The following is a 13,383-nucleotide window of genomic DNA, read 5'->3' as shown; positions in this document are numbered from 1 at the left end:
AGAGTCTACATAGTAAACAGTATATAGAGTGTACATAGAGAGTCTGCATAGTAAGCAGTATACAGAGTGTACATAGAGAGTCTACATAGTAAACAGTATACAGAGTGTACATAGAGAGTCTACATAGTAAACAGTATATATAGAGTGTACATAGAGAGTCTACATAGTAAACAGTATACAGAGTGTACATAGAGAGTCTACATAGTAAACAGTATATATAGAGTGTACATAGAGAGTCTGCATAGTAAACAGTATATAGAGTGTACATAGAGAGTCTACATAGTAAACAGTATATATAGAGTGTACATAGAGAGTCTGCATAGTAAACAGTATATAGAGTGTACATAGAGAGTCTACATAGTAAACAGTATATAGAGTGTACATAGAGAGTCTACATAGTAAACAGTATATAGAGTGTACATAGAGAGTCTGCATAGTAAACAGTATATAGAGTGTACATAGAGAGTCTGCATAGTAAACAGTATATAGAGTGTACATAGAGAGTCTACATAGTAAGCAGTATATAGAGTGTACATAGAGAGTCTACATAGTAAACAGTATATAGAGTGTACATAGAGAGTCTGCATAGTAAACAGTATATAGAGTGTACATAGATAGTCTACATAGTAAACAGTATATAGAGTGTACATAGAGAGTCTACATAGTAAACAGTATATATAGAGTGTACATAGAGAGTCTACATAGTAAGCAGTATATAGAGTGTACATAGAGAGTCTACATAGTAAACAGTATATAGAGTGTACATAGAGAGTCTGCATAGTAAACAGTATATAGAGTGTACATAGAGAGTCTACATAGTAAACAGTATATAGAGTGTACATAGAGAGTCTACATAGTAAACAGTATATAGAGTGTACATAGAGAGTCTGCATAGTAAACAGTATATAGAGTGTACATAGAGAGTCTACATAGTAAACAGTATATAGAGTGTACATAGAGAGTCTACATAGTAAACAGTATATAGAGTGTACATAGAGAGTCTACATAGTAAACAGTATATAGAGTGTACATAGAGAGTCTGCATAGTAAACAGTATATAGAGTGTACATAGAGTCTGCATAGTAAACAGTATATAGAGTGTACATAGAGAGTCTACATAGTAAACAGTATATAGAGTGTACATAGAGAGTCTGCATAGTAAACAGTATATAGAGTGTACATAGATAGTCTACATAGTAAACAGTATATAGAGTGTACATAGAGAGTCTACATAGTAAACAGTATATATAGTGTACATAGAGAGTCTACATAGTAAACAGTATATAGAGTGTACATAGAGAGTCTGCATAGTAAACAGTATATAGAGTGTACATAGAGAGTCTACATAGTAAACAGTATATAGAGTGTACATAGAGAGTCTGCATAGTAAACAGTATATAGAGTGTACATAGAGAGTCTACATAGTAAACAGTATATAGAGTGTACATAGAGAGTCTGCATAGTAAACAGTATATAGAGTGTACATAGAGAGTCTACATAGTAAACAGTATATAGAGTGTACATAGAGAGTCTACATAGTAAACAGTATATAGAGTGTACATAGAGAGTCTACATAGTAAACAGTATATAGAGTGTACATAGAGAGTCTGCATAGTAAACAGTATATAGAGTGTACATAGAGTCTGCATAGTAAACAGTATATAGAGTGTACATAGAGAGTCTACATAGTAAACAGTATATAGAGTGTACATAGAGAGTCTGCATAGTAAACAGTATATAGAGTGTACATAGATAGTCTACATAGTAAACAGTATATAGAGTGTACATAGAGAGTCTACATAGTAAACAGTATATATAGTGTACATAGAGAGTCTACATAGTAAACAGTATATAGAGTGTACATAGAGAGTCTGCATAGTAAACAGTATATAGAGTGTACATAGAGAGTCTACATAGTAAACAGTATATAGAGTGTACATAGAGAGTCTGCATAGTAAGCAGTATATAGAGTGTACATAGAGAGTCTGCATAGTAAACAGTATATAGAGTGTACATAGAGAGTCTGCATAGTAAGCAGTATATAGAGTGTACATAGAGAGTCTACATAGTAAACAGGATATAGAATGTACATAGAGAGTCTACATAGTAAACAGTATATAGAGTGTACATAGAGAGTCTACATAGTAAACAGTATATAGAGTGTACATAGAGAGTCTGCATAGTAAACAGTATATAGAGTGTACATAGAGAGTCTACATAGTAAACAGTATATAGAGTGTACATAGAGAGTCTGCATAGTAAGCAGTATATAGAGTGTACATAGAGAGTCTACATAGTAAACAGTATATAGAGTGTACATAGAGAGTCTACATAGTAAACAGTATATAGAGTGTACATAGAGAGTCTACATAGTAAACAGTATACAGAGTGTACATAGAGAGTCTGCATAGTAAACAGTATATAGAGTGTACATAGAGAGTCTGCATAGTAAGCAGTATATAGAGTGTACATAGAGAGTCTGCATAGTAAACAGTATATAGAGTGTACATAGAGAGTCTGCATAGTAAACAGTATATAGAGTGTACATAGAGAGTCTGCATAGTAAACAGTATATAGAGTGTACATAGAGAGTCTACATAGTAAACAGTATACAGAGTGTACATAGAGAGTCTGCATAGTAAACAGTATATAGAGTGTACATAGAGAGTCTACATAGTAAACAGTATATAGAGTGTACATAGAGAGTCTACATAGTAAACAGTATATAGAGTGTACATAGAGAGTCTACATAGTAAACAGTATATAGAGTGTACATAGATAGTCTACATAGTAAACAGTATATAGAGTGTACATAGAGAGTCTACATAGTAAACAGTATATAGAGTGTACATAGAGAGTCTACATAGTAAACAGTATATAGAGTGTACATAGAGAGTCTACATAGTAAACAGTATATAGAGTGTACATAGAGAGTCTGCATAGTAAACAGTATATAGAGTGTACATAGAGAGTTTACATAGTAAACAGTATATATAGAGTGTACATAGAGAGTCTACATAGTAAACAGTATACAGAGTGTACATAGAGAGTCTACATAGTAAACAGTATATAGAGTGTACATAGAGAGTCTACATAGTAAACAGTATACAGAGTGTACATAGAGAGTCTACATAGTAAACAGTATATAGAGTGTACATAGAGAGTCTACATAGTAAACAGTATATAGAGTGTACATAGAGAGTCTGCATAGTAAGCAGTATATAGAGTGTACATAGAGAGTCTACATAGTAAACAGTATATAGAGTGTACATAGAGAGTCTGCATAGTAAACAGTATATAGAGTGTACATAGAGAGTCTACATAGTAAACAGTATATAGAGTGTACATAGAGAGTCTACATAGTAAACAGTATATAGAGTGTACATAGAGAGTCTACATAGTAAACAGTATATAGAGTGTACATAGAGAGTCTACATAGTAAACAGTATATAGAGTGTACATAGAGAGTCTGCATAGTAAACAGTATATAGAGTGCACATAGAGAGTCTACATAGTAAACAGTATATACAGAGTGTACATAGAGAGTCTGCATAGTAAACAGTATATAGAGTGTACATAGAGAGTCTGCATAGTAAGCAGTATATAGAGTGTACATAGAGAGTCTACATAGTAAACAGTATATAGAGTGTACATAGAGAGTCTGCATAGTAAACAGTATATAGAATGTACATAGAGAGTCTACATAGTAAACAGTATATAGAATGTACATAGAGAGTCTACATAGTAAACAGTATATAGAGTGTACATAGAGAGTCTACATAGTAAACAGTATATAGAGTGTACATAGAGAGTCTGCATAGTAAACAGTATATAGAGTGTACATAGAGAGTCTACATAGTAAACAGTATATAGAGTGTACATAGAGAGTCTGCATAGTAAACAGTATATAGAGTGTACATAGATAGTCTACATAGTAAACAGTATATAGAGTGTACATAGAGAGTCTGCATAGTAAATAATACATAGAGGGTATATAGAGAGTGTACATGCTATCCATACTAAATAAGAATATATATTTTCTAGAGGGTATATAGAAAAGATGTATGTATTATACGGTAGTGGGTAGAGTATATAGAGATTATATAGATAGTATGAACAGAGAATATAGAGCGTATAGAATATATAGAGAATACAGGGAGTACATAGAGAGTATGACGAGAGCATATAGAGAGTATAGTTTATATGGAGAGAATATATAGGGAATACAGAGAGTATAACTAGAGCATATAGAGAGTGTATAGAGATTATGACGAGAACATATAGAGAGAATACAGAGAGTATAGAGAAAGTATATAGAGAGTATGACAAGCACAAATAGAGAGTGTACAGAGATTATATAGAGAGAAAATATAGAGAGTATGACGGGGGAGAATACAGAGTATATATAGAGAATACAGAGAGTACATAGAGAGTATGACAAGAGCATATAGAGAGTATTATGAGAGCATATAGAGAGTATGATTGGAGCATATAGAGAGAATATAGAGAGTATAAAGTATATGGAGAGAATATATAGAGAATACAGAGATTATATAGAAAGTATGATGAGAGCATATAGAGAAAGTATATAAAGAGAAATCAGAATATAGAGTATATAGAGAGAATACAGAGTATAAAGAGAGTATGATAAGAGCATATAGAGAGAATGCAAAGTATAGAGTATATAGAGAGAATATATAGATAATACAAGGAGTATATAGAGAGTATGACAAGCGCATATAGAGTGTATAGAGAGTATGACGAGAGAATATAGAGAGAATACAGAGATTATACAGAGAGTATAGAGAGTATGTAAAGAGAATACAGTGAGTATATAGAGAGTATGACGAGAGCATAAAGAGGGAATGAAGAGAGTATATAGAGTATGACGAGAGCATATAGAGAGTGTATAGAGAGTATTATGAGAGCATATGGAGAGAATGCAGAGAGTATAGAGTATATGGAGAGAATATATAGAGAATACAGAGAGTATATAGAAAGTATGACGAGAGCATAAAGAGGGAATATAGAGAGTATATAGAGTATGATGAGAGCATATAGAGAGTGTATAGAGAGTATTATGAGAGCATATGGAGAGAATGCAGAGAGTATAGAGTATATGGAGAGAATATATAGAGAATACAGTGAGTATATAGAAAGTATGACGAGAGTATATAGAGCGTATGATAAGAGCATATATAAAGTATATAGAGAGTATGACGAGAGTGTATAGAGAGAATACAGAGTATATATAGAGAATATATAGATAATACAGAGAGTATATAGAGAGTATGACAAGAGCATATAGAGAGAATATAGAGATAGAGAGAAAATATAGAGTATGAGGAGAGAATATAGAGAGAATACAGAGATGAAATAGAGAGTATATAAAGAGAATACAGACAGTATATGGAGAGTATGACAAGAGCATATAGAGAGAATACAGACAGTATATAGAGAGTATACAGACAGTATATAGAGTGTATACAGAGAGTATATAGAGAGTATACAGACAGTATATAGAGAGTATACAGAGAGTATATAGAGAGTATACAGAGAGTATATAGAGAGTATACAGAGAGTATATAGAGAGTATACAGAGAGTATATAGAGAGTATATAGAGAGTATATAGAGAGTATACAGAGAGTATACAGAGAGTATATAGAGAGTATACAGAGAGTATATAGAGAGAATACAGACAGTATATAGAGAGTATATAGAGAGTATACAGAGAGTATATAGAGAGTATACAGAGAGTATATAGAGAGTATACAGACAGTATATAGAGAGTATACAGAGAGTATACAGAGAGTATATAGAGAGTATACAGAGAGTATATAGAGAGTATACAGAGAGTATACAGAGTGTATATAGAGAGTATACAGAGAGTATATATAGAGTATACAAAGAGTATATAGAGAGAATACAGACAGTATATAGAGAGTATATAGAGAGTATACAGAGAGTATACAGACAGTATATAGAGAGTATATAGAGAGTATATAGAGAGTATACAGAGAGTATATAGAGAGTATACAGAGAGTATATAGAGAGAATACAGACAGTATATAGAGAGTATACAGACAGTATATAGAGAGTATACAGAGAGTATACAGAGAGTATATAGAGAGTATACAGAGAGTATATAGAGAGTATACAGAGAGTATATAGAGAGTATACAGAGAGTATATAGAGAGTATACAGAGAGTATATAGAGAGTATACAGACAGTATATAGAGAGTATATAGAGAGTATACAGAGAGTATACAGACAGTATATAGAGAGTATATAGAGAGTATATAGAGAGTATATAGAGAGTATACAGAGAGTATACAGAGAGTATATAGAGAGTATACAGAGAGAATACAGACAGTATATAGAGAGTATACAGACAGTATATAGAGAGAATACAGACAGTATATAGAGAGTATATAGAGAGTATACAGAGAGTATATAGAGAGTATACAGAGAGTATACAGAGAGTATACAGACAGTATATAGAGAGTATACAGAGAGTATATAGAGAGTATATAGAGAGTATACAGAGAGTAAACAGAGAGTATATAGAGAGTATACAGAGAGAATACAGAGAGTATATAGAGAGTATACAGAGAGTATACAGAGAGTATATAGAGAGTATACAGAGAGTATACAGACAGTATATAGAGAGAATACAGACAGTATATAGAGAGTATATAGAGAGTATACAGAGAGTATATAGAGAGTATACAGAGAGTATACAGAGAGTATACAGACAGTATATAGAGAGTATATAGAGAGTATACAGAGAGTATATAGAGAGTATACAGAGAGTATACAGAGAGTATATAGAGAGTATACAGAGAGTATATAGAGAGTATATAGAGAGTATACAGAGAGTATATAGAGAGTATACAGACAGTATATAGAGAGTATATAGAGAGTATACAGAGAGTATATAGAGAGTATATAGAGAGTATACAGAGAGTATACAGACAGTATATAGAGAGTATATAGAGAGTATACAGAGAGTATATAGAGAGTATATAGAGAGTATACAGAGAGTATACAGAGAGTATATAGAGAGTATACAGAGAGAATACAGAGAGTATATAGAGAGTATACAGAGAGTATATAGAGAGTATACAGAGAGAATACAGACAGTATATAGAGAGTATATAGAGAGTATACAGAGAGTATACAGAGAGTATACAGAGAGTATATAGAGAGTATACAGAGAGTATATAGAGAGTATATAGAGAGTATACAGAGAGTATATAGAGAGTATATAGAGAGTATACAGAGAGTATACAGACAGTATATAGAGAGTATACAGAGAGTATACAGAGAGTATATAGAGAGTATACACTCACACAGTCATATTTGAGGTCCACGCTCCTTCCTTTTCCCATAAACAAGAGCAGGACATTTTTGGACCATGGATTTTTCCACCTTTCCATTGAGTTTTCGGCTCCTGGACCCTGGACATGGCCGAGTCCGGAGCCCTGAGCCCCGGTGGGAGAGTGATGGGTGATGACCTCTTACTCCCGAGCACCAGAGGAGTATTTTTCATCAGATCTGATCCTACTGACGATGGTCGCCATGATCAGATATTGTTTGTGCAGTCAGTCGGGGGTTAAACCACACACTCTGCCCGACCACTGTCCCGCTTTGTACCACGGCCAAGAATCCCCTTCTGCTGCTCATTCATTTCCCGGGGATCATCCCTGTCCGCGTGGATGCAGAACAGCACCTGACCAAAGCCACCGCCACCGGGGATTCTTAAAGGGCCGGCGCCCTACTCCCGAACCGACTGTATAGACTACAGTGTGCATGCGTGACCACCCCTCCATCCAAATGGGGGGCACAGGACCCAGCGGTCTTCACCTGTTTACTGCATAGGTTATCGATTCATAGCAGAATACCCCTTTAATGAGGTTCTGCAACTTTCTAACAGGATTTGATTCTCAGTTCCTCATTTACAAGATTTCTGCTTGCTGTCAGTGAATGAGAACATTCTTATGAATGAAACCCATACAGCCCACCATTTCTCATAGCTTAAAGCTTGCTACAATTGTATTCAGTCTAAAGTTTGCTCTGTGCACTGATACATTGTAACAAGATATCGGAGGAGACTGGATCCTATTGTAACAAACCCTCAGCTGTGAACAGTGTTGGGTCTGTACAGGTTTCAGCCTTTCTCCCTGGTTTCAGGATTTCTCTAACTGTGTAATCTGTGGTGTTACATAGGACTGCAGGTAACACTACTACATTATCTGTAATCAGAGAGTTATCACTGTGTTATCTGTGGTGTTACATAGGACTGCAGGTGACATCTACTACATTATCTGTACTCAGAGAGCTATCACTGTGTTATCTGTGGTGTTACATAGGACTGCAGGTGACATCTACTACATTATCTGTACTCAGAGAGTTATCACTGTGTTATCTGTGGTGTTACATAGGACTGCAGGTGACATCTACTACATTTTCTGTACTCAGAGAGCTATCACTGTGTTATCTGTGGTGTTACATAGGACTGCAGGTGACATCTCCTACATTATCTGTACTCAGAGAGCTATCACTGTGTTATCTGTGGTGTTACATAGGACTGCAGGTGACATCTACTACATTATCTGTACTCAGAGAGTTATCACTGTGTTATCTGTGGTGTTACATAGGACTGCAGGTGACATCTACTACATTATCTGTACTCAGAGAGCTATCACTGTGTTATCTGTGGTGTTACATAGGACTGCAGGTGACATCTACTACATTATCTGTACTCAGAGTTATCACTGTGTTATCTGTGGTGTTACATAGGACTGCAGGTGACTTATACTACATTATCTGTACTCAGAAAGTTATCACTGTGTTATCTGTGGTGTTACATAGGACTGCAGGTGACATATACTACATTATCTGTACTCAAAGAGGTATTACTGTGTTATCTGTGGTGTTACATGGGACTGCAGGTGACATCTACTACATTATCTGTACTCAGAGAGTTATCACTGTATTATCTGTGGTGTTACATAGGACTGCAGGTGACATCTACTACATTATCTGTACTCAGAAAGTTATCACTGTGTTATCTGTGGTGTTACATAGGACTGCAGGTGACATATACTACATTATCTGTACTCAAAGAGGTATTACTGTGTTATCTGTGGTGTTACATGGGACTGCAGGTGACATCTACTACATTATCTGTACTCAGAGAGCTATCACTATGTTATCTGTGGTGTTACATAGGACTGCAGGTGACATCTACTACATTATCTGTACTCAGAGAGTTATCACTGTATTATCTGTGGTGTTACATAGGACTGCAGGTGACATCTACTACATTATCTGTACTCAGAAAGTTATCACTGTGTTATCTGTGGTGTTACATAGGACTGCAGGTGACATATACTACATTATCTGTACTCAAAGAGGTATTACTGTGTTATCTGTGGTGTTACATGGGACTGCAGGTGACATCTACTACATTATCTGTACTCAGAGAGCTATCACTATGTTATCTGTGGTGTTACATAGGACTGCAGGTGACATCTACTACATTATCTGTACTCAGAGAGTTATCACTGTGTTATCTGTGGTGTTACATGGGACTGCAGGTGACATCTCCTACATTATCTGTACTCAGAGAGCTATTACTGTTATCTGTGGTGTTACATAGGACTGCAGGTAAAATCTGCTACATTATCTGTACTCAGAGAGCTATCACTGTGTTATCTGTGGTGTTACATGGGACTGCAGGTGACATCTACTACATTATCTGTACTCAGAGAGTTATCACTGTGTTATCTGTGGTGTTACATGGGACTGCAGGTGACATCTACTACATTATCTGTACTCAGAGAGTTATCACTGTGTTATCTGTGGTGTTACATAGGACTGCAGGTGACATCTACTACATTATCTGTACTCAGAGAGTTATCACTGTGTTATCTGTGGTGTTACATAGGACTTCAGGTGACATCTACTATATTATCTGTACTCAGAGAGTTATCACTATGTTATCTGTGGTGTTACATAGGACTGCAGGTAACATCTACTACATTATATGTACTCAGAGAGTTATCACTGTGTTATCTGTGGTGTTACATGGGACTGCAGGTGACATCTACTACATTATCTGTAATCAGAGAGTTATCACTGTGTTATCTGTGGTGTTACATAGGACTGCAGGTGACATATACTACATTATCTGTAATCAGAGAGTTATCACTGTGTTATCTGTGGTGTTACATAGGACTGCAGGTGACATCTACTACATTATCTGTACTCAGAGAGCTATCACTGTGTTATCTGTGGTGTTACATAGGACTGCAGGTGACATCTACTACATTATCTGTACTCAGAGAGTTATCACTGTGTTATCTGCGATCTTACATAGGACTGCAGGTGACATCTACTACATTATCTGTACTCAGAGAGCTATCACTGTGTTATCTGTGGTGTTACATAGGACTGCAGGTAAAATCTGCTACATTATCACAATGCACTAAACAGAGTCAGAATGACATTTATTAATGACCAGAACTGCCTGGTATCTCGGTGCCCGTCTTTTAGAAGCACAACCATTACGTGGCACCATATATTGTCTGCCGATATACAGATGTAGCAGAGCTAACACATATAGTTATGACTCTGTTAGCTCTGCTACATCCGTCATGTAAAGGCGTTCTCGCACTGCCTGACGTACGATTCCTTCCTCCCTTGTTCTGCTCCGTCCCGGATCACACGTTCATTGGGTTCCTATAAATGCGTGTTCCGGATAATGGTGCGGTTAACCCTTCCTACGCACAGTAGGATGATGATGTGACCGCACCTGCCGCTCAGCATGTGACCATCAGGTCCTGACAATGTGCCGCTCCACCGCAGATGTGTAGAGTGGAAGGTGTCCAAATTCCAAGCACGGTTTTACACAGGACTGCAGCTAATTATAGCAGTGCAGACAGAAAGCTCTACTGACTCTGCTACATCACGTACAGCCTTGTGAAAAGGAAAGCTTAACATACTCAGCTCTGCTACACGACAGGTTACGGAACACAGAGGGGGCGAGAACATTATTTTATTTTTTGTACCGGATTGTGCGGCTGTGACAGAATCAATTATAAACCGCTCGTTACTACGGAATCACGGATCAGGCGAATGGATCCGATCATAAAACCACAAAACCGTCAACGACAACGGATCGCACACCTCTAAATAATGTGGTCCCCCCCCCCCGCCCAGCAGCACGCCGGCATTCTCAGGAATGCGACACGGATACAACGTATCAACTTCACTTCACATTGCAGTATTAATACAGATGTAGCAGAGCTGAGCTCGTCAGTGTAGCAGAGCTGAGATGAACATCCCTCCAAATTCTCTAAAATGCATCAAGATTTGGGGTATTATTTTTAACATTTCTTAACAACGCGGTAAAAAAAAAACAATAACGTGAAGCAAAGCAGAAATTGTCGTGGACGCATCCAACCATTCGCACGTAAACAATCTGCGCAGCCGCCGCCGTTCCGCTCATTAGAGCCTTAACAAAACGGAACGATATTGCTTCTCGTGCGTAAATCAGCAGCCAAGTCACTGTAATTCCATTATCTGCTCATTGCCCCCCACCCTGGAGTAATGATAGGAGCAGAAGGAATTGCTTTACACTGCAGCAGCTCTCTACGGCACCCACACCACAACAGATCCATCCACACCAGGCGGCTGATGGTTTCCATTCATGCATTTTGGGGTCTTACTTTCTTCTAAAAATGATTCTTTTTTTCCATCTTTTTAATTAAATTATTTCCTTATTTTCACCCATTTTCTGGTCTTTTAAAATGATTATTTTTTATCTCCCAGTTTTTGTTTTTTTATTGCATATTTTATTTCCATTTTTGCTCATTCTTTTTTCTTCTCTACATATTTTTCTAGCCCATTTTCATGTTTACTCTTTAACGCCCATTAGAAAATGCCCCTCAGCTATTCCTCCTAGAAGGTCTACCCAGCAGGTAGGTAGCACAAGGAGCAGCAGCAGGTGGTCATGCAGGTAAGTAGCACAAGCAGCAGCACTTACCTTCCAGAAGCAGCACTTGGCTTGGGGCAGGGAATCAAATCAGATTGTGGCAATTTTTCAAAGCAGTCACTGACAAGGCAAACAATCCTGCATTTTATAGAATGAAAACTTGGCCGGGTCCCCACCCACCGTGAGCTGCGCCTAATGAATATTCAGTGCCAGGCCATGGGGGGGGCTCCTTCCAAAACAAATGCCCCCTCCCCCCTGAGGAGGCTGCAGTCAGGGTATAGGGACTTCTGCTGCTGCTGCTTCTTATCAATGTGCCTCTTGCAGAAGAGTCCAGATATCCCCCCCCCTGAGGTCCTCCACATGCAGGAGCCAGGAGAAGACAACAAGGTCTATCAGGTTACACCCTCAGAGCTCAAGACAAGAGGGGGACGCTGGTGGTTGTACTTCCAGCTGATGGGGGTTCGCTCTGCTGCCATGTCCTGATGGAAGGACCTACCTGGGCATCAGACTCCGACATGACACCTGCACTGGCATCACCACATCCATCAGATGGCGAGGCTGCCCGCACTGGTGTCCAGGGATGGAGGTCTCCATGGGCATCGACCTGAGGACTTTCTATGTCCACGGGGGCATCTGAGTGCCCAGCACAGCGCCCACAGTCATCGCCCGCCGGCTGCAGAAAGTCAACCTATAGAAATAGTCCATACAGTATATAGAGGATACAGACACCATATAGTATACAGTATATAGAGGATACAGACAGTATACAGTATATAGAGGATACAGACACCATATAGTATACAGTATATAGAGGATACAGACATCATACAGTATACAGTATATAGAGGATACAGACATCATACAGTATACAGTATATAGAGGATACAGACACCATATAGTATACAGTATATAGAGGATACAGACACCATATAGTATACAGTATATAGAGGATACAGACAGTATACAGTATATAGAGGATACAGACACCATATAGTATACAGTATAGAGAGGATACAGACACCATATAGTATACAGTATATAGAGGATACAGACATCATATAGTATACAGTATATAGAGGATACAGACACCATATAGTATACAGTATATAGAGGATACAGACACCATAAAGTATACAGTATATAGAGGATACAGACACCATATAGTATACAGTATATAGAGGATACAGACATCATATAGTATATAGTATATAGAGGATACAGACACCATATAGTATACAGTATATAGAGGATACAGACACCATAAAGTATACAGTATATAGAGGATACAGACACCATATAGTATATAGTATATAGAGGATACAGACACCATATAGTATACAGTATATAGAGGATACAGACACCATAAAGTATACAGTATATA

General features: G+C 37.2%; 1 protein-coding gene across 1 annotated transcript in view; it reads right to left on the bottom strand.

The window, feature by feature from the left end:
* Positions 1 to 12,200, bottom strand: part of LOC120990500 (cytochrome P450 26B1) — an 85,882-nt gene extending 73,682 nt beyond the window's left edge. Inside the window, exon 1 of the mRNA XM_040419351.1 lies at positions 12,054 to 12,200. The gene's annotated coding sequence lies outside the window, so the exon portion shown is untranslated. The remainder of the gene's footprint in view (positions 1 to 12,053) is intronic.
* Between the last annotated feature and the right edge of the window lie 1,183 nt (positions 12,201 to 13,383).

Source organism: Bufo bufo, chromosome 2, assembly GCF_905171765.1.
Source record: "Bufo bufo chromosome 2, aBufBuf1.1, whole genome shotgun sequence".
Lineage (NCBI taxonomy): Eukaryota > Metazoa > Chordata > Amphibia > Anura > Bufonidae > Bufo > Bufo bufo.
The sequence above is the reverse complement of the archived record's forward strand: the minus strand, read 5'-3'. Positions and strand labels throughout refer to the sequence as shown.